Source organism: Ptychodera flava, chromosome 3 (genome assembly GCF_041260155.1).
Source record: "Ptychodera flava strain L36383 chromosome 3, AS_Pfla_20210202, whole genome shotgun sequence".
Lineage (NCBI taxonomy): Eukaryota > Metazoa > Hemichordata > Enteropneusta > Ptychoderidae > Ptychodera > Ptychodera flava.
In genome coordinates, this window is record NC_091930.1 from 26286098 (window position 1) to 26309026 (window position 22929).

The 22929-nt window shown below is 36.5% G+C and overlaps 2 long non-coding RNA genes across 2 annotated transcripts; both read right to left on the reverse strand.

The window, feature by feature from the left end:
• Positions 1-825: 825 nt before the first annotated feature.
• Positions 826-6333, reverse strand: LOC139125951 (uncharacterized). The gene is made up of 5 exons (XR_011550417.1): positions 6050-6333; positions 5100-5366; positions 2412-2693; positions 1369-1496; positions 826-865 (listed from the first exon to the last, which is right to left on the reverse strand). It is a non-coding gene; the product is annotated as an uncharacterized lncRNA (long non-coding RNA).
• Positions 6334-16128: 9795 nt separating this feature from the next.
• On the reverse strand, positions 16129-17919 carry LOC139125958 (uncharacterized). The gene is made up of 3 exons (XR_011550418.1): positions 17829-17919; positions 17416-17515; positions 16129-16955 (listed from the first exon to the last, which is right to left on the reverse strand). It is a non-coding gene; the product is annotated as an uncharacterized lncRNA (long non-coding RNA).
• Between the last annotated feature and the right edge of the window lie 5010 nt (positions 17920-22929).

Genomic DNA, 22929 nt, shown 5'->3' on the forward strand with positions numbered 1-22929 from the left:
GACATGGAAATACCAAGTGTAGGCTATTATCAATTAGTGAACGTATCTACCTTTCAAGATCTTCACAAAGACATCTGTGACTCCTTCTCTACCAGCAATATTCCACGCTACGGCCTTGGAGACTTTACCGAAGACGCCCTCACCTAAAGTTTCTTTCAGGAAGAGGAACTCACGCGAGACTTCAAGCGACGTCTGTTTTTCGAGTTTCATATATACAGATTCACTTTTTATGCGAGGTGATATCGATGTATAATGTTCATATTCTTCCTTTTTGCAGGAGAGAGAGAGAGAGAGAGAGAGAGAGAGAGAGAGAGAGAGAGAGAGAGAGAGAGAGAGAGAGAGAGAGAGAGAGGAGAATATTATGAATGTGTGTATGTATTTATGTGTGTATGTATGTATGTTTTTTTGTTTGTTTGTATGTATGTATGTTTGTTTGTATGTATGTAATATGTATGTATGTTTCATTAATTTTAGCAAATATTTAAACCGTTAAAGATATTATAAATTATAAAAAGAAACCATTAAACATTGAAACACCTTAACCATCCCTTCCCCATGATTTCAGATATTTGACATAGACGTATCATTATCAATTTCACCTATACTAACTTCCATGAATATACTGCTATAGGTAAATGTTTAACATAAAAAAGAACGGGGAGGAATACGCTTTTTGTAGTCGCAGTACAGAGCTTATAGTACAAATCAGACTTTCTGATTGGCATCAATGACCAATTTCCTTAACCCCTTACTTGAGGAACCCTTGTTAACAAGATAATATCATGTATTGGATTTCATCCAAAAATGTTAATTTACAAGGCCTTACCTCTTTGCGGTCCATTGTCGAGTTGTTTGTGCAGTTAGCCTTGAGTTCAAGACAAAACGACGACAAAAAGATACCGAGTTAATGAATTGATGACACGTTTTCCTTAGTTAATAGATAATTTTCTTACAATAGTGTGCAAACAGAAGTTTTAAAGTAACATGTAAGGGTAAAACGAAGGAAAACAGCAGAGATGTAAAGTAAACTGGCTTTGTAGGTAAATATACATATACCCACAGTCTTTAGACATGAGCTAAAGAGATTTTCCATGGGGCGTCAACTTCACGACAGCAAAACAATCCATAACGTTAACCATAACCCTGTCGACTTTTTTGGTTTCTATCAGTCACAGCGAATGGTTTCTTTGACTAATGTTTACTCTTAGCCCGGTCGGAGGGCTTCACACACGTATTAGTATATTACTAAAAATATATCTCAACAGTATATATCAAATATACGTAAGTAATTAGACATTTTGTTCGTGGTATTTTGAAATGCACATATGCATGAGAGACACTAATACAAAGACAGTGTTTCCAACCTACTTTATCTTGTAGTTTTCTTTTCCAATAAAAGGTGGACAATAGAAATCCTGCCAACGCTGCTATTGGAACGAAGACAAATAGTGACACTAGGAATAAAATAGTTCCAGTGCTTGAACAGGACGGTGGAACTGTAATCACAAGCAAATGAATAACAAAAAGCGATAAAAAACCTGTTGACTTTTAACTTATCAGGCCTAAACCTTTTATGATAATTTTATGCGTTTTTGATGTTCTTGGCGACAGAGACGGGCTAACCAAAGGCAGACAGACTCATACGGGTTAGCTCTGTTATTAACTCAATAAAATACAGGTGCAGCCAACGAAAATGCACTTTGAAAGGGGCCCTTACTATGATAAGATATATTCTACATGACAAGTAATGTGAACTGACTAATTTTAAGTCATGAGGGTAATTAATTAGCTGTTCATAATCTGCCCTCCCACTAAAAAATTTGTCGACCTACCCTCCCGCACTCAAACTTCATTTTTACCCACTCCCCACTTATTTTTGCCTGTTTCCCCTCCCCACTGTGAAATTTTGAAGCTCCCCTTCCCTCTGGCGAAAAAAAACTTGCCGATTTCCCCTGCCCTGGAAAAAAATCCCCTCAAAATTTTGTCATTCTATTTCCCCTGCAGACATGAAAAGTTATATTAAGTAATTACGCTGTGTCCCAATGCCCAGAAACACCATGGCTCAACTTCCCCTGTCCCAGTTTTAAAAGTAGCTTTTCCTCTCTTTGTTTTTCGCCAAGCCCTGTCCCCAGGACAATCAACCAATATCTGCCCTGCCCTACAAAAAACATTGCTCCCCTGCCACTTAAAACCATGTCCTCTGCCCGAGCAAAATTAGAATTTCCCCTGCCCTCAAAAATTGCTGCTGGAACAGCTTTTTCGATGAATAGCTCCGTTGGCTGCACCTGAAAATAAGAACGAAATGGGTATGCATAATAATTATAATGATGTAACTTACATCACGGATGGATAAATTAAGCGTAACACAGAGAAAAAGGAAAATGGAGATAGACAAAAAAGTGTGACTTTACCTTTCATTTTAAGATCTTTCCCAACGACGGAATACTCTTCAGTCCCGTCGAAAAACAATGTGAATGCCTGGCATTCGTAGAAACCTACATCATTTGTTTCAAATCTGTTGATTTTGTACATGAGTATAAATTCATCAACTTCGACCAGTTCGTGTTTGTCAAGGGTCAGTCTGAGCCTGTATGGATCCGGATTTCCATTTAATACTGTGCATGTGATACTAATGCAGCTGCCCTCACTAACTTCATGCCAGGGTTGTACGGTCATATTAATTACGGCGGTATCTAGAGAGAGAGAGAGAGAGAGAGAGAGAGAGAGAGAGAGAGAGAGAGAGAGAGAGAGAGAGAGAGAGAGAGAGAGAGAGAGAGAGAGAGAGAGAGAGAGAGAGAGAGAGAGAGAGAGAGAGAGAGAGTGATTGAGTGAGAGAAGTGAGACAGAGACAGAGACAGACAAACATAGAAATGACCCTACGTGCAATAAATATAAAATGGACGTTTTATCATAACATCCCGGACAGACTATAAAATCGTGTACACGTAACGAGGAGTTGGTAAACTTTGCATGACAGTACGTTATTGATATACATAGATACCGACAATAAGCACGTATCGTTGAACTCCAACATAATTATCACAAAAATTTTGCGCACGAGTTTTATGGATCCAAATTGACCCAGTTGTATATCACCAACTGGAACTTTTTTCCTGCGTTGCACTATACAGTCTGCACGTCGCGACACAGATCGATTTGTCGTGATCGATGCCGTGCTCTCATGACATTTTTTTTTTACAAAAACGGGCCTCGATAAATCCAGACATTGAAACAAAGAAACATCGAAATTTCGAGTCGCTAAAGCTTTAGGCTTTCCCAAGAATTGAATGGGGATACAGTCGATCGCTTTATTTAATCGCTCAGTAACGTCGCGGCTCTAGTCGAGCCCTAAGGCTGGATGTGGACATCGTACCTGGCGATCCCGGTTGGAGATAAACCCGCAATCTACCCTTCAACGTAAGTTCAACTGAATAAATGAGTACCGAAAACGACATGGGAGGCACAAGCATAAAGTCATTCGACTAATAATGACAATTTTCCTTCATCACACAAAAAGTTCCATAAATTTTCGCTCGGAATCAAACCTGCAGCGTAAGGCTGTAGCGAGGACATAAGGTATCGAGCTGTAGTTTAACTCTGCAGTGCAGCACTGAGGGATCCGATGTATTTCAAAAGTATTAGGAAAGTTTATGTTTGATTTACATCATCATAACTTGCCGCAAAGCTTGAATGACTTCTTTGAAAATGTAGATCATTGTCACGAAACACGTTTCAAACAAGGTTCAAATTTGTATCTGCCAAAAATGCGTACGAGAACTGGTCAGTTTGCAATTTCGTACGCAGGCGCCAAACCCTGAAATAATTTACCACGTAATGTAAAAGCAAGTACTTCAAGAAATGCATTTACACATTCCCTAACAGAGCATCTTTTGAATTTGTACAATATCACTTAGATATGTGTCTATTAATTTCTTGTATATGTTGTGTCTTTACCAGTAACTGTCTCATTTAAGCCCTCGTATTATATAGTGCAATGTAATGAGAGATGGGGCCAGACTCGATTAGCTGTAAGCTATTACTTCTGGCTTCTAATTGCCAGTGTTATTTATAAATACATAATCGGATTTATTACATGTGTTATAAACACTTTAAACTGGCATTAAAAGTAAGTAAAAGTTGACTCAGACAACACTAAAAACAGAGTTTTCGTCAAGTAACAAAATTAGGATGTATCTAAGGGCGAGATATGTTTCACTGCAAACATCAAAGTCCGTCAGACGAAAACATTGACGACCGAGATCAGGATTGACGAGTTGACCAGGCAGAGACCGGTGATAGCAGCGTTGTGGCCGCAAACATGTAATGAGGTACTATTTGTGTCATCGAATGGAATCTTTTACGCTCGCCAAGGTCATAAACTTGTGTGATATTTTCAAAAGCCACGGCATCTCTAAGAATATGAATTACTATTTCGATCGTGTCGTCGCATTTACTGAATAAACCTATTTGTTAATATTCCGAATAACTCTGAATACTATGGCTATCCGTCGCTAGCGGGGCGAAACCTATGTCCGCCGATGGCCGACTTGCCTTGTCATCGGTAAAGCGCGAGACAATGATTGACACGTTCACGTGACCGAATCCATATGTCTGATTGGTGGAGATACCATTCGATGAATCAAAATTTCAACTTGATGGGATTAATGAATGATATCAAAGTATCTCCAGCGTAACGGCGCAGCTTAACTCTTTAAATGAAAGTAATCCGCGTAAACAAAAAAAAACAAATCATGACGAAATTCATGCAATTTGTTACAATTATTTTGATCAATCTACGTCAATAGAAAATAAGAAGACTGTTCATGTGATAAGTATATAATCCAATGGAACTTTTCTTTGTGTGACTTCATCGTATATACTCGTGTTTTTTGGGGGGTTTTGCGGAGCCGCACTTTCACGTGACCGAATAGATTTAAATAAAAGTAATCCGTATATATATATATATATATATATATATATATATATATATATATATATATATATATATATATATATATATATATATATATATATATATATATATATATATATATATATATATATGTATATATGCCTGTGAGGGTTATCCGCAGACTTACATTGCACTTCTAGGTAAACAATATCGCTTCCTATTCCGTGCGTTCTATCGTAGAATGTATTAGTAGCTGTGCAACTTTGATTACCCTGCAATTCCCTTGTCACGTTGACGATGTCGACTACTGCGTCACCATACTCTAAGCCATCGGCGAGAATCCATAAATATTCCACGTCATTTGGATTAGCGTCGATCACGTGACATGTGAGAGAGATTGACTCGCCTTCGTTAACAACTGTTGCAGATGACATTCCTTCAACGGAAGGCGGATCTGAAACCAAATTTTGTTGTATAGATATATTGAATAATATTTGCATGTTTCCTTCCTAACACTCAATCATCAATCAATCACATGCAGGCATGGATGTGTACATGTATCTATTTGTCATATACTGAATCAACTGGCTATTTTGTAACTGACACTATATGTTTTTCAGATTAATTTTCCCTATTCGGTCTGGTCCCGTGGTAATGACTGTAGAATAAAACTTACACTACACATCGATTTGAATGGAATTGCTTTTATATCCTTTCGTTCCATCCCAAAATGTATTGTCAGCGATACAGTTCTATAGGCCACCCTGGTTTCTATTGACATTTTGAAGTTCGAGTAGCGCCCCATCATGTACTGTAATATGTCCGTACTGCCACTGTACGTTTAGGTTATCGACTGGATTTGCATCTACTTTACAGTGTGCAAAGTACGAGTCGCCTTCAACGGTTGTTTCTACGAGAGTTGATCCTATTTTGTCTGTGATTTCAATGTCCGGAGGATCTGAACCAAATACAAAATAGCTTAAAGTTGGGAAAACGTAGTTACCGTGAATTACAGGGAAAAGGATGGTTATTTAGAGACAGAATATCCTTTAAATCTTTTCGACTTAATTGTATTTTCATTATCAGTTAGCTGAGTTGCTGATTAAGAGTAAGGTAAGTAAGGTAAGTTTCACTTACACTGGACGTCCATAACAATGGTTTCTTCACATGCAAGCTCAGACCATTTCGACGGAGGTAGAGTGTAATGTTCTAGTTGACAATTGAAATTTGCTCCGTTGTCGTCTTTGGAGAGCTTCGTCGACCACACATTCACGTGTCCGCAAGTTCGAGAAACTTCCTCCCCATCTCTGTACCAGACAAGATCACCAGGAGCATTGTCATCGAGTTCGATTACGCAGTTGAAAGAGACATCATCACCCGCAATTACTGTGGTATCATTCTTTACCGAACATTTTGTTATACTATCTGCGAAACAATTGAAGGTAAAATCGTAAGACACCGGTCTTGGTTGTAATAAGAGGAAAGTGGCTTCACAGAACACCTATCTCGTCTTTTATGTGCTTTAAAGTGTTTTGTGTCTACATTGTGTTTTGGCTGTTGATGTAAACATTAGCAAACATGTTGTTAATTTTAAGATTAGCCTTGGCGAGACGTGGACGTAGTCAGTCTAAGATAGCGTGACCCTTTGTCCCCACGTTTCGAAACCAGTGTGGTCTCTTCCTCAGTCGCCCATAGATATATCTCTTTCTTTTTTTTACATATTGCGTCTATGATGTTAATCTCTTCTTCTTATGGCAGGGAAACTAGAATATTATGTTTGGATCGTTTTGTGTATTTTTGTTTTTTGAATTGTTCCTAATGCCGACGACCTTCGCTTTAATCAGTGTATCGATTATGTTTTGATTTCTTTTGTATGCGATGATCGGTTGCTGTGGAAGTAATTTCCTTTGTGTTTTGTCCTTGTTTATGTTTCCCCAGTTTTCGCACATTGCAGTTATTATAGCTTGTGTTTTGTATATATATATATATATATATATATATATATATATATATATATATATATATATATATATATATATATATATATATATAGGTTATATCCTTTCTTTGCGAACACTAGTGTTTTCTTTGTTTTTTTCATTTGTTCGCTGGTGTTCTAGTCGCGTAATTTTTGAGGCGAACTGTGCTTGCAATGTGACTAGAGATTAGAGATTTCTTGTTGTTTTTAGCCATGTTCGATTAATCGTGCATTAAGTGTATTGACCTTTGAAACAAAGTCATTTTTGTGTTGCAAGTTCTGATGTATCTTAGTGTTTCGCCTTTGATCAGGCTTTTAAAGCGTAGATTTCAGGTGGCCTGATGTTTTTGTAAGAATTCAAATCTGTCGATTGTGTTTTTATGTTGTATTGTGGAGTCCATCGAGACTGTGTTTGAATTTATCTTTTTTCGTCAGCTTGTGTCGCATTGTGTATCGGATTCTCATTCTCCTAATGAATGTGTTTGTGTCTTGTACGAGATAAACTCTGCGAGGACGATTTGGTGTCTGGATGAATTTCAACCATTTGCCAAGTTCATTGATTTTATATCTGCTGTTGTTAACTTGTGTGATGATAGATTTTTCATTAATCTTAGATTTATGGCGTTATTTATGTTTATACTATGTTCAGAATTTGTACGGCATTTTATTGTGTTTGAGATATTATAATAATTGTGTCTCTTGTAGCTTGATTTCTGGCTTTTTTGTGTTTGTTTTATTTCCTGTTTCTGTATTTGGTGACACAGTTTTGTTTAAATTTGGAACTTTGCCATTGTTATGCGGTAGTTCTCTATTTGAAGACATTGGTGGCCCTAATTAAGGTCTTTTGGTATGGGTTTGAAAAGACAAACTCGGTCCTGTTCATCCCCCTGGAAGTTTGCAATTGTGTTTTGTGTTTGTGTTTAGTCTGTCGCTTGGATTATAAAATATATTTCTCTTGTGGCATTTGGCTGCCTTTTGTGTTTTGGAATCTTCATAACTATCAATCTCTGTTTGTTGTTCGGCGATGAACGTCTCTTTGTTTGATCGCGCTATGCTTGATGCGCGGGATGTAGTCAAAACACAGGGTGAAGAATAACTTGTCACAGTAGTGTTCAGATGCTGTCACTTATTGATGAGATCAGCACAAGGCAGTGGCCTGGTAAGTATGCTTTAAGGAGTACTTGTAGGCTCCTCGGTCTAGTTGATGTGTTGCAGAATCGCTTTAGAGCTATTGGTTATCGCCCCCTGTAGCAAGTACATTGAATCGAGCCGGTGTCGAGACTTCTTGATTTTACGTATTTTCTGAAAAGTTGCGCGTATTCTGGATCGGACTGACTGGAATGTCAGGTCGATGTCGGCCTTGTTGTCCCGAATTAATGCCATATCGATCAAGAAGGCCTCGAACAGAGATTTTGTGTTGTTCACGGTGAGATATTGTGATTGCTTGTGTTTGAGGACTACTTATCTTGTATTGAGTCGATTGTGTTTGAGTTCATTTGTAATAAAGGGAATGTGACTTCACACAACAACTTTTCTTCCTCAGTCACCTAAAGAAATAAGTATACATCTTTCTTATTTTAATGTTGTGTCGATTTTGTTGATCTAAGTTCTATTGTTATCTTATGTTTGGATAGCGATGTATTCATTCGTTGGTAATGCCTAGGACTTAGACCTTTATTAGCATATCGCTGATATTTCCATTTCTTTTGTATGCGATGATCGGTTGTTTAGGAATAAATTCCTTAATGTTTCATCCTTTTATATCAATCCCCATTGCGCTTCTTTTATAGCTTGTGTTTTGTTCTATTTTTGTACGCTGGTGTTCTAGTTGCGTTATTCGTGTGGCGAACATTGTTTGTGATGTGATTCTAGAGAATTTCATGTTGTTTGTAGCGACATTCGACTAATCACAGGCGGCCGAGACGTATATAGTTTTCTCACAATTTTCTCTATCCGTTCATCTGCTTTTCTTCATGCTCTGACTGATCGAACTAAATATAATGAATAATTATATAACCTGACCTTGCTTCTTGACTCCTTTTTTGATTACACCCAATTGCAAGGACGTTTGTCTCTCATATACCCTAGTTTACGCCCGAAACACAGGTCCCCGGCCCCGCCGCCACAGTACATTATGTTCCCACGATATAAATGTGTACCGACGCTCTTCTTGATCGGTTTTACAACTTACAACTATGTGTACAGTTTGAAAGCTACACAATTTTGAATCTCTGCATCGGCTGCTCCCGAAAAATGGACGAGATTCAAACTATATTACATTTACCTATGACATAAAGAAAGCCACTGCTCTCTTTGATCTGTTTCCAACATCCGTACATTCGTATTCACCTCCATCGTCTGACGCCGTGTTGTGGATCCGTAGATTATACACGTTTCCTTCGCCAATGATTTCATAGTGTCCCTATATGGATCCTGTATATCTTCTCTTAACGCTATCAAGCTGTTTTCACGATACCATGTTTTAAGATAAGGGGCGACGTTATAGGTGCAGTTAAATTGTGTAGCGTCTCCAGCTAGAACTAGAGTGTCAACTGGCTTGACTATGAATGCAGTCGCATCCTGAAATCTAAAGTGTATTAGATTTGATAATTATTTGATATTCTGTTGCGTCTTCCATTAGTAAACTGTGACAACTTTGCAGTAAACTTTGTGCAAGCTGTAAGTAGCGACCATGAAAATATTTTTAATATCTAACTTTGAAAATCTGAGTAAAATTGAACTTGCAACAATAGCTTTGCCAACTCGCAGGATCAAGTATGAATAAAAGTTTTGGACAGATGTATAAAACGCATTCAAGGCGGAATTGTAATGTAATTAACTCACCTAGATTGGTAGCATGCATATAACATACACATACTTACCGAGGAAGAAGACAGTGTAAAATAAGCCAATGTAAAGAGCAGATAGTCGAAAGTCAGCCATAATTGCTGCATCAATATAATATGGGAGCTCTTTGTTTTATTCCTCTTCTCTCGCCAGCTCACTAATTGTTCTGTGCGTGAAGATGAAAGAGTGGAAAAAATAAAACTTACCCGTAAAGTTAACCTAAGTGCAGCGAATATTCTTAAATGATAAAATAATCAAAAAAGAAATCGGAATTTACGATCAAACTTAAAGCATGGATGATGCCAAATGAACCCAATAGGACACCAGGATTCCAATCAAATTTAGTTTGTTAAACTTAAGATCTATGAACAAAATCTTTCTCTGTATGCAATGTGCCGATAATGTTCATGTCACTACTCTGTTTCACGGTTATGGCCAGTGTTAGTTTAAAAAATTCAAAATTACATCCGATTTTTGTCATTGAATTAGAATTCAAAACTACCTAATATGTCTTTCCTACTAGAATCCAAATGGCTTTCCTTGAATTTTGAAATCGCATGCGCATGAAGTAGGCACTCGTTTGTATTGAAAGAGCAAAAGCATCAGTCTTATTTCATATAGCAGCAACACACATATAACATACAACTATATATGTCTCCCACCATGTACTCAAAACCTCAGCATAAAGCACGGCATGTCTTATTATTATCCGGTGAATTCCTCGGCAAATGAGGCGTGTTATTTTAAGAGTGGGTACATCATATGGCTTACCATTCTTGAATTGAAACAGTGCTTATGTACTATAGGTAAAGAAACATTGTCATTCTTTGATTTATCACATGGACTGGCCCAAACCGCCACCTGCGTGATGTAGTACAAGACGGGTAAGGAATCCTTGTTCCACGTCATGTGATTAGTATAGAAAAGGACAGAACGGTCAACACCGCCACAGGTGTAGGGGTTGACCTTTCGATGACCGCATAGCGACGTACGCTACCCCGCCAACTGATAGCTGCATTTACACAGCTATGACCGACCCGACTCTTGCCACTGATATGCCTGATTTTTTTTTTTCTGTTGGTAAACAAGCCCGATGTTTAATTGTGATATCATTGTGCACTGGGGAAACGTTAACGTTACTGCAATAACGAGAATTGTAAGGGCAAATCCCTGAAATGACTCATACACTCCGATTTGTTATTTGTGCGTTCGATCACAGTTGTTCTGCAATTTAAATTTTACATCATGTCTGTTCTGTAGTAATTACATGTATTAAAGTCTCCACATTTTCAATTGAAAAAAAATGTGTATGTACAGATGCACCCTGGGTGCTTGATATTACACTTTTAAGTTTGAATCATTTTATTCCATATTGTAAATCACATTCTTCTCAGTGAAAAGTACCTCAGATTGTTGTCAATACTTTACTTTGAAATGCTCATACTTTTGGTTTTTTGTTTGTTTGTTTGTTTGTTTTTGTATTTCAAGCCGTTTATTCGAGCCAGAGGAAACTTGCCAATTGATGTGTAACAGGCCAAATCATTGTATGTCTAAAATGAGGGACTACATTATACAACAATTCCAGACCATATTCACTCATATGTGTATCTTAGGTTTTTAAGACAATTTCAAAATTTAGCCATTAGATTTTTCTGATTACATTTGTGTCAATAACTATCATAATAAACATGTTATTCTTTATTTTAAGTTTACGTTGAAAAAGCGTCTCTATCTATAGCTCAAATTAGATGCGGCTATTGGAACTGATGATATTTAGAAAGCAAAAGAATGGGGCATGATAGCCGACTCTTTTTTGACATTTTGCAGCACAGTGTGAACAGCGCCAGACTTTACACAGAGGTAGGTTTAAAAATAGATTTAGTGTCAACTCTCTGAAGAGGGCCTATAAAATATACTGCCAAAGATCGCATTGTGGAACTACAGAAACCAAACCTACTAAAGGATTCGTACACAACATGAGGTCAGCGTGGGTCATACATTTCAATACCTTGTTGGTTAAGGTGAACCGTCAAAATGAAGAGGTTTTTCAATAAAATGCTGGCAGATGTGTAACGCCACTCACCCCCTAAAACAGCAACAAGCAAGCATACAAATAAACAAACAAACAAACAACAAAATCCTTCCTTATGACGTGTTCTAATAACCCGGAAACCCACTTATTGCCTTGATATGTTATTTTATTCTTTACACCAGCATTGGTGTTGTCTTAAAATATACACAGAATATGTCTTCTGTTAAGCGACTTGATATCGTTTAATGAGAACACAGAGACGAAAAGTAGCATATATACTTTCATATTTAATTAGAGTGTTTTCTTACCATTATATACATTAAAAAACAAATAACATACCATATACTCACTAAAGTGTATATCTGAGGTATAAGCCAATTTCAAATTGAGCCGATATGTTTTCTGATCACATGTGTGTAAATACAATTTATAATACATCTAATTCTTCCTCTTAAAGTGACGATTGGAAATTTGTTGATATCTTTTAGCTGTAAATAGTAGTAGTAAATTAGAAAGTGAACAGGCTTGACGGGATTAGAAGATTCGATTGGTCTATTTATTTTTTCAGATAGATCATATAGATTCTGGCAGGCATTGATTTATCATGAAGTTCACTGATATAACATAATAAAATCGTTTAGAAAACGCGAGGTCACAAACAGTCGAATGGACAGTCGTAGTGCCCATGCCGAATAATATCTTACTTACTTACTTACTAAGACAAGTTTAAAAACAAATAAACTTCGTAGCTGCTTACAAAATATTTATTTCTTGTCTGGTTTTAAGTTCAGCTCTGAATTTTCGGCAAATTGAGCTGATGTTAACTAGAAAGCAAAGGAATGGCGAAAATCGTTTATCGTCAAAATAGATGGCATATAGTCGATTCTGTGTGACGATTTGCCAGTGCAGTGTAGTCAAAATCAGGCCTTCCACAGAGTTAGATTTAGTGTCAAATCTCTGAAGACAGCCCATCTGTTACTGCCAAAGATTTCATTGTTGAATTGCGTGAAAAACAAACACGATAAGGAGTTCGTAGAACATGAGGTCAGCGTGGGTCATACATTTCAATGCCTGGTTGTATAGGGTGAACCTTCAAATAGGAAGGGTCACGAAGTATTATAAATAAGATGCTGGCTTAGTGTGTAGCGCTACTTACCACCCCACCCAAACCCCCACTCGCCCATGGCCAAATATAGAAACGAAGAAAAAAAACGTCCTTATGATGTGTTCAAATTAGCCGAAATATATGCTATGTTGTGTACTTAACATATTTTTTTATCTTTCCTGGTTTCTTGCTTTAGCAGGGTTTGTGTCAGTTATTGCACATGCACGCATATATGAACACAGAGATTAATTATACCGTAATATTTGAGCTTGGTAGTTGTTTAGGTTGTGCATGCCAGAATACTAATGGTATTGGGTGTCTGCTTCAATACGTTATATAGTATAAGATAGCGCTGATCATAACTGACGTCATTGTTCTCTCATTATTATTCAAAAATAAACATTGTTGCGCATTTTCTAGATTACGCATGCAAGAATGGCAAAAAGCCATTTTAGTAGGCGACTGCTTGAGTACAATAAATCGAGAGTACATGCTGCGTAACAGCCACGCATGCAACATTGATACAATTTGTCAAGCAGAAGTGTCCTACGCCGCGTACAGCTATATTTAGCAACAAACGTACAACAGAGAATAGCGCTGTTGGAGGTGCCGGGTTTGATTTTTCCAAAAGGCACAGAGGCGTGGTTACACGAACAAATGCCGCAGTGATCCTTTAGACAAGACTGCAGTCGTACATCAGATAGAACGGTCGCATGTAGGGTTGGACTACAACGTCATTGAAGGGCAAAGGAAGATGGTTCAGAAGTGGCAGTGTGAAAGAACGTGAAAGATTGGCTATCGACGATGTCGTAAATACTACAAATGATATGAACTAATAAAGTGTAGTGACCGTGTTTTTAAGGAATTTGTTGACTTACCTGGCTGTTGGAATGTCCTTTCTTGTCAAAATGTTGTCAGATTGAACACGGAAGGAGGGCATAGATGCGATGGACTGTAAAGTTACTCAATAATGTATTGTTTGTAAAAAAACGAAAGAACGTATTCGCAAACGCGCAAGGCGCAGTGTTAATATTAACATAGCGTGCGTGTACAAATTCCCAGTAAGTTAAAGCACTCTATGTCTATTATATGTCTACTTGTTATTGAATCAATAGCAAATTAATTCTCATCGTTTCCATTTATTGATTGAATACATTATGTTACTTGCAGACTATGTTTCCATTTTCCTCAAATCAGTTGTTGGACTTAAAGTTTGTCATATACCTTGCAGCTCCCTACCTTGTACGGATTTAATCAACAGGACCATGTAACAGATTAACAAGATATTTTTTCTGACCCGTCGTGTCTCATAAAAGTCTGGGTTTTCCTATTCGAAAATGGTTACCATCCCTTATGTAAGTCCATCCAAACGTATTTTCAGTTTCCCAATGACGTCCCATCGATGAGAACTTTTATTAGGTCACCGACACTACTCTTTCAATGCACTATTGACCCTTGCAAGTGAAACAAGAAATAGGCGTTAATTTAAGAAATAGACAAAGGGATACCATAAAACATTGATGTATATAATGTTTACAATATTTCGTGACCTTTTTTGCATGTCTCCATAGAGGAAATATACTAGTTACTAACACTGCTATCTTCCAAATACATATATAATCAAAATGAATCCTAATAATAATAATAGGTAAATACCTTTAACGGTAAAGTTGAAATTTTATGCCAAGTTTTCTACAGTTCCTGTATTGTTTGTTATTTTCTTGTGTATATTATTTAATGGTTCTTAATACATGTTATTGCCACTTGTTACTAATATCATGGTGTTTCGCTTGTTTTCTTCCTTTGTTGGGGAGAAAATAATGTCGGACTTACTTACCGTACTTTTAACTCATTATCATGAAAAGATGAAAGGAACCAATTAAAGATTAAAAGTTTCTACACACAACGGTTCAGAGGAAGAGAATTGCCGAAGTATTTCAAGTTAATATTTGTATTATCTATACATTCTTTCTTGGACTGAAATATAATACTATATATGTCAGGAAGATTAAATCCTCAACTAACGGTTGCCGAAACAACTGTGTGATACAAGTTTACCAGGTCACTTACATCTTAACACTATGTAGACCCAGTGTTTATAATATTATTTTACATAGCTTACGCAGTTGCCAGACAACTCTATTATAATCGTTTGATTATCCGATTGCGTTGGAAATACTGCAGAATAAAACAATACATGAATCTCGTATACCAGCTGTGATGAAATTGAAAGACCTTTGCAGAAGCTTAAAATGCAGTACTTGTTGGCAAAGAACTTAATTAAAGCCATGCGGAATGGAAGACGATTCTATCGTGGGTAATAATATATTTAATTGATAGAGTGACGTTGTTCACATTTCATCATTTTATTTAAACATTCAAAAGGTCGTGCATCAAGTCTTTGTTTTACATTATGGTCGTTTATATGAGGAACATTTATATAGTACGTAGAATACCAATAACATCGTCCTTATTACGGCTATAGCGCCCTCTATAGTGGCGGTAAGTTCCCAGAAAAGTGAATAATGATGCATTTCTGGTAACCCACTTCCCTTGTTCTAATATACGGGTGCAACAGCCCGTATGACAAAGTCACAGGTGTTTAATATAAAAGCTGTTAAACCTTGGCTTTTGTCTAGTTGGGTAAGTACGGTAATGTTTATATGTATGCATACGAGGTCAGATTCACTTTTAAATTTGCTGTTCTCATAGAATCAGCAGACCGAATGGTGTGTCTTATATGAACCATCATGGTGCTTAAATAGAAAACAGTACTTTGGGCCATGGTACATTTCTATGGTAAATTATGCTTATACGAATGACTAACTAAATCTTAATTGGGTAATGCCTGTTTTTCATCTCGGGTGAACAATCTGACTTGTCGCATTGACACTCATGCTGCTATTAACAGCTAGACACAATATTTCACCAAAAGCCGTTGATTTTCAAGATAGTGTGTTTAAACAAACATATGTTAGCGAATATATTTATTATTTGAATACAATATAATAGAACTTGAGCAGTACTAACATATTTCATTTATTTCTCTGATAGGTAAGAGTTTCTTTGTAATATATAATAATGACGGAAAAAAGGACACGTGAAAATATTTTCTTTGCTCGGCAAGAGATTTATTTATGTGTTTAAATCACTATCTTATGACGGGTTGAAAATAGAATATGTTGTTGATTTTCAAGATGACAACAGCATCAATTTAGCTTTGATACCTTTTCCTGAATATCATTTTTTAATATTTTTTTTAAATCCGTCACAGCAGACTTAATTAGTATGTACTTGACTAAAAATTTGATAAATATACTGATAACGTAACTTGAAACTGTTCATACGGCAGAAATATTAAATGGGATTCGATTTTGTCCCAGCATTGATAAAATAAACACGATTGGAACTAATTTGGGATAATTGATTTTCATATTTTTTTAAATTTCTCAAAAGTGTTAGGTGCCATATAGTTCAACGTTGCAATTATACAAATTATGCATAAAACAAGGGTGTAATGTATAAAGAAAAGCAGATGGGATTACATTTGCAGATTAAACCGACATTTCTTCACCATGCAATTATCCCAAATTAGTTCCAATCATATTAATAGCCGTTTTGCAGTTAAAATTATAACATTGTCAATATTTCCTGACTTCCAACTGCAGTCGCATCGAATAAACGTATCACGGTTAAACTTTTTTATTTGGATATTGGGTATTGACATTGTCCAAGTACTGCAATGTGATTCCGTCTATTGAAAGGTGCCTTCATTTTACAAAAGGGATTACAAAAAAGGGATGTCATGTAAGTGTTAACAGATTGATAATTGATATTTTATAAAAACCATGACAAATATTAATATCAGATAGCAGACATATAACGCCAAACAGAGATTTCGCCGTTTGTATATGTTGTAAAGATGATGCACGTTTTCATTTCCGCTAAGTAATGTTTAGTTAGTTATCCCCGTAACAGTAGGAGTGTCGTATTCCAAACAATGCTTGTTCACACTCTCTCAGTAATTGGTTTCTTGTTAATCCTCATCCACCTAGTCTATGTCTGTTATTTTGATGTAGATCTACGTAAATAGAAGAGCAACAGAAACATTGTGAGACTCATGTGGCTTATAATTTTTGAAAGATGTTTGAAACTGGAAACAAGACACATAAAAATATTGGTTGGGTTCACCTTTCGGCTTGTCAACCTGTCGTGAGTTGGGTGAGAGAGAAGTGTAAATTTATGCAAGTTCATTCAGACCCCCCCCCAGTTTTATGACTTCTCTTTCTTGCCTATTTCAATATTTATATTTGTGCTCCAACACAAATTAGAAACCCGTTTCAGTACACATCTGAAATGCTACTTTCCGTATACAGTATACTTGGTGTTTTTTCTGTCCTATCATGAATCTATTGTCTCCATTAAATCTGAATTCATGTACGGTCTGTTTGTTTATTTTTTGTTTGTTTGTTTGTTGTTTTGTTTGGTTTATTGTTTGTTTGTTTGTGTGTTTCATCCCCAGGTTAATGTTTTGATCTTACCTTCTCATCGTCCTTTAGTTTCTCTAAAATGGCTGACAGTTTGTCGAAGGTTGGTCTTTTCTCTAAGTCTTCGTCCCAACAGCTAAGTATTATCGAATACCTTTGAACAATCCAACAGAAGTTGTTATGCATCTACTCTCAATATGAAAGGTAAACATCACTTTAATTATCCAACGAAGAATTGGGATAATTTTACATATTCATAAGTGGGTTAAGAATTGTGTTACAAAAACGAATTTCAGGGTTAGTGATTATTAGCACTTATTTGGTATCATCTAGATAACTATGAAACCTGAATGAATGTTTGTGACAAGGTTGCCTACAAAAGGTGAAACCATTCAAAATATGTTGTAAGTAACGACATCTTTGACTGCCAATCAAAGGGTATAGTGACAAGGGAACGCATATCTTACAGCTCTTTTTCACAGTGCGAGGTTTTGGCATTCGATAACCTGCTTTCAATGATGACGTCACTTCCTGTTCCGACATTCCCGGATAAGGTATGTTGCCTGTAGGAAAAGAAAACACCACTGCTTTACACGAGGCATTTTGTATGCAAATATTATATTATAATGACGCTCAGAGTTATATGACATTTGCATTAAAACACTCGATAGTCTAAGAGATGATAAAATACATATTATTTTTTTAATGACTGTAGTTACCATAATAGACTAATTTGCATCATCCTCACAGTTGAGGTAAGGGAACCAAACCGACCCCTACTCTAGTACCAACTCGACAGTTAAGGGCGCAAACAAATGAGAGCTCCAATCATTGAAACCAAGTTAAAACATTGTTGATACACTACAAAGGATATGTATTTGGCGAACACACAATAATTTGGACGTACCAATTGTAACAATTTCCCACAACACAACTCCAAACGACCACACATTACTTTTTGTCGTAAATATACCGTCACGTATAGACTCCAACGCCATCCAAGGAATTGGCATGTTACTCTACATGGAATTAAAACAAAGTGTCATTTATTGGCAAGTTTGGAAAAAGAAAAAGCAATAAACTGAACGCTTTAAATCTTTGACATGTAAATTTAACGAAACAAATCCAAAAAGATATTTTAAAAAGAATACAGTGCACAAGGTGCATGCGCCTTAAGAGGGCAGTTGTTTGCATCATAATTATTGTGTCTCAAATGTGTCTCATCTCTGTGTACTCTCTTAGTCTCACCTTTGTCTTATTTTGAGGTTTGCAACCACGTCACGAGCCAAGCTGGAGTTGGAGATTTTGCCTACGTTTTGCTTGTCTAGGAGGACTTTACAGGCCGCTAGATACCTGTGTACGCGCTGTAGATGAAATATTCAAGATTTAATGAGTACACTGTGACGTGCATTGAGTGCAAAAGAACCATAAAAGGTGTAAAATTATCGGTATTTTTATAAGATTCAATCGTACTAAAATTAATGCAGGATGTACAGATATCTAGTTATACAAAATTGAGTCTCGAATGTCTATCTTTGCTATGATGGTGATAAATTTAAATTCCCAGTAAATTTCTGCCATTAAAAAGAGAGTACTTAAAAGAAAACACTTTCTTTGTGTGAAAATGTTTAAAACCATAAAAGTAAATAATTGGTTTGTTTATTGGTTTGTTGAAAATAAAAACAAGTTTTTCCTTCAATTGTATTACCCCATTGGATGATAGAAATTCCATTCCAGAAGACACCTGGTATGCGAAGGTCATTAGATCAGTATTTGTTAGGGTCTTGATGTCACTGCATGTATTAGCATAGGCTCCTCGCTGCAGACTTCTTTTACTTCGCAAATAGACTTGCAGATTGCCTCCTTCCATAAATTCTGATATGATGTAAAATGGTTCTACAAGGAAACGAAGAGCAGCAGTATATCAAACGCTTCAGCTGATAATTAGGCTAATACTAGCCATAGAGTTAATGAACCGATGCCTTGCTTACTGTATGTCCGTTTTCCTTATTTGTGAGTAAAACTTTTATTCAAGGAACAGTAGCGTTACCTTCTGCCAAGTTTTTTATATTTTTTTTCTGTATATTATCGACAAAATTCTCAGTTTTCAGTTTGGCAATATACATAATTATGTAGCATACTAATTGTCAAAAATAACATCAAAAAGGTCCTATAATCCGTATAATTCAAGGTACATAATGTGGCACTAAAAAAAAATAAGTTGCAAATGCATGCATTTCAGGACTGAAACTTCAATGGTTTGCCTATTCATACGTAGGCTATTCCATCAAGCCTAACACTGGCTAATATGGTGTAATGTCACTCTTGCACATTCATGGAAGATTTCTACAGGGAAACTGGGTTAAAATTTTATTCCAGAGTTACTGTAAAAGAAAATATAATTGCTATTACAGATCAAAATAGCTCAGAAGTTGTGTCATCATATATATCGGCAACTCTCCTTTAAAGAAGAATTAAGCAAAGAACTGTTTGTGTATTTACGGTAACTTGGAGATAAAAGTTCATTTTCAGTGACTTTGCGATTTAGTACAGTTTTCTTAATAGTCGCCCTTGTGAAAGATTCAAATGTATTGAATATTTCATTTTTATCTTGCTTTTCCCTGTAACCTATTCAGTGACCGTTCAGACAGAAATTTATAGGAAAAATACAACACTGACAGTTACATTTAACATAGGAGAATAATCACGTCCCCAAAACCATGGACAGGAACAGAGAACTACTATTACTAAAGTGCAATTAGTGGCCAATGTGGAGCTTTACAAAGCTGACTTTCGAAGATTATTGTATATATATATATATATATATATATATATATATATATATATATATATATATATATATATATATATATATATATATATATATATATATATACACACAAACGTGAAACAGATCGAAGTGGACTATTGAATTCAAAGATGGAAGTGTGTACAAAGTGTATAAAGAAATAGGAAACATCAATCCAATTTTAGAACTGACATGGTTTGGCATATAAAACAATGACATGGTGATTCAAGTAAGCCTTAAAAGTGCAGGCAAACCAGGTATGTGTAGTCAATAATGTGTGTCAGCCATTCTTACTGTACTCAGTACAACAGCCTAATAAGGATACGATATGTGGATGTGATCCGACGGATTTCATTAGATCCAACTCTCTCAGAAAATCGCTCTGTTCACATCAAGAGATTGTTCTACAATTAAAGCAAAAGAAAGAAATTTGAAAGATCAATAACATCGCAGGAAAAACAGATCTGCGATATAGTAATTATACAATCTTGGTATGAAACATATAATGAAAGGAATTGAGGACGATATTTGAGTGAAAATACCGATAGTAGATTATTATCAATAAGTTAGCGTATCTACCTTTCGATATCTTCAAAAGTACACTTGTGACTCCTTCTCTGCCAGCAATGTTCCACGCCTCGGCCTTGACAACTTTACCAAAGACACCCTCGCCTAGAGTCTCTTTTAGACAGACAAACTCACGAGACACTTCAAGCGATGACTTTTTCGTGAGTTTCATATACACAGATTCGCTTTGTACGCGTGGTAATATCGATGTATAATGTTCATATTCGTCCTTTAGAGAGAGAGAGAGAGAGAGAGAGAGAGAGAGAGAGAGAGAGAGAGAGAGAGAGAGAGAGAGAGAGAGAGAGAAGAGAGAGAGAGAGAGAGAGAGAGAGAGAGAGAGAGAGAGAGAGGAGAGAGAGAGAGAGAGAGAGAGGGGGGAGAGAGGGAGAGAGGGGAAACAGACAGACAGACAAGCAGAGGGGACAGACAGACAGACAGAGGGGACAGACAGAAAGACAGATAGAAAGACAGACAGAGACAGATTAATATATGTATGTATGTATGTATGTATGTATGTATGTATGTATGTATGTATGTATGTATGTATGTATGTATGTATGTATGTATGTATGTATGTATGTATGTATGTATGTATGTATGTATGTATGTATGTATGTATGTATGTATGTATGTATGTATGTATGTATGTATGTATGTATGTATGTATGTATGTATGTATGTATGTATGTATGTATGTATGTATGTATGTATGCAAGTAGTTGGTAGGTAGGTAGGTCGGTAGGTTGATAGATACGTAGGTATGACGTATCAACTGGACACTTAAAGGAGAAGTAGGCAATATTGATTTGTTTTTTTTTTTCTCTCTTTCATTCAATATTGACATTATTTCAATCGGTAAAGACATTATAAAATTACACGAAGTAACTATTACATATTGTAAAGTTTTCCTCATATATTCAGCAGAATTTCAGGTGATTTTAACATTGACCTATAGTAATTGGCTTGTGCAATGACCGATAGTTTCATACATGACTTTACTTCTGTCATTTGAAATCATTGAGAAGGTATGAAGAAGGCGTTATACAATTGCCATGACGTATTTAAGCACTTGAATATAAAAGTGTTGGTGATATATTTAATTGCTGTTTGTAAATGATATTAGAAGATTGCTGGATTCAGAAAATGCAAATCAGCCTTTCCGTAATGTCTCAATGGCCTTCTTCCTAAACTTTTTCCTGGAAAAACGTTATTGTAAACCTCATACAACCTTGTATTCGGGTCTATATAAATAAATCATGTTAATTTACGCATCCTTACCTCTTCGGGTTTCACTGCCGAGTCGTTTTTGCGGCCAGCCTTGCGTAAAGAAAAAAAGTGATGAAAAATATTAAGTTAATAAATTGATATAAAATTCTCCTTAGTCCATAGACGGTTTTCTCAAAAGACTGTAAAAACAAGTTTAAATGAAACATGACAACTTTTCCCCATACAGACTTAGACGTGGTGGCTGTGACCAATCTGGCTGCAAATTGGTCATAGCCTCCACGTCTATTAAAATTCATGAGTTTACTTTTCTTGTTTACGTTCATACTTATATCAGATGGAAATCTGAGGATTTGCGATTACATCAGGTTGACAACCCCCCCACACACACACACGAGAGCAATGAATTAAAATTACTCTATACAAAGCATGCGGACAAATTTGTTGGTTCCACACATGTCACTTACTCTTTACAAAGCATGACAAATTAGCTGGTTCCACACATGTCACTACAAATACAACACTAACGTTCATTGGTAAGGGACAATTTGAAGCCGCCTATTAAAGCTCGTGCCCGTGTGCAGTGATATGTTCGTCGGTAACGCTGTGAATGAAACATGCACACAGCGGCCCACACAACATCGTAAGCTTACTATCGTGGTATTTGTACGTGCGTGGTACGTCCGTGATCGTAATTGAGTGCATAAGTTACCGCAGGCTACCACTACCAGTAAATTGCGGTTACTGGAAAAGCCGAGGGTAGCCTAAACTGAATTTCCTGTAAACATCTTAATTTTTCTTAAAGTACATCACAGCAACTGGACTGCGAGTCTCCTCTTTGAAAATACATTCGCATTTACTCAAGAAAAATATATAGGTGAGTGACAAGGTTTTGAGAGGGTGTGCAACGTGCATTGTAGAAGAAGCTGCCCCAAGGCACCGTGTGTCCGCGGAAGCGGCCGGGTGGT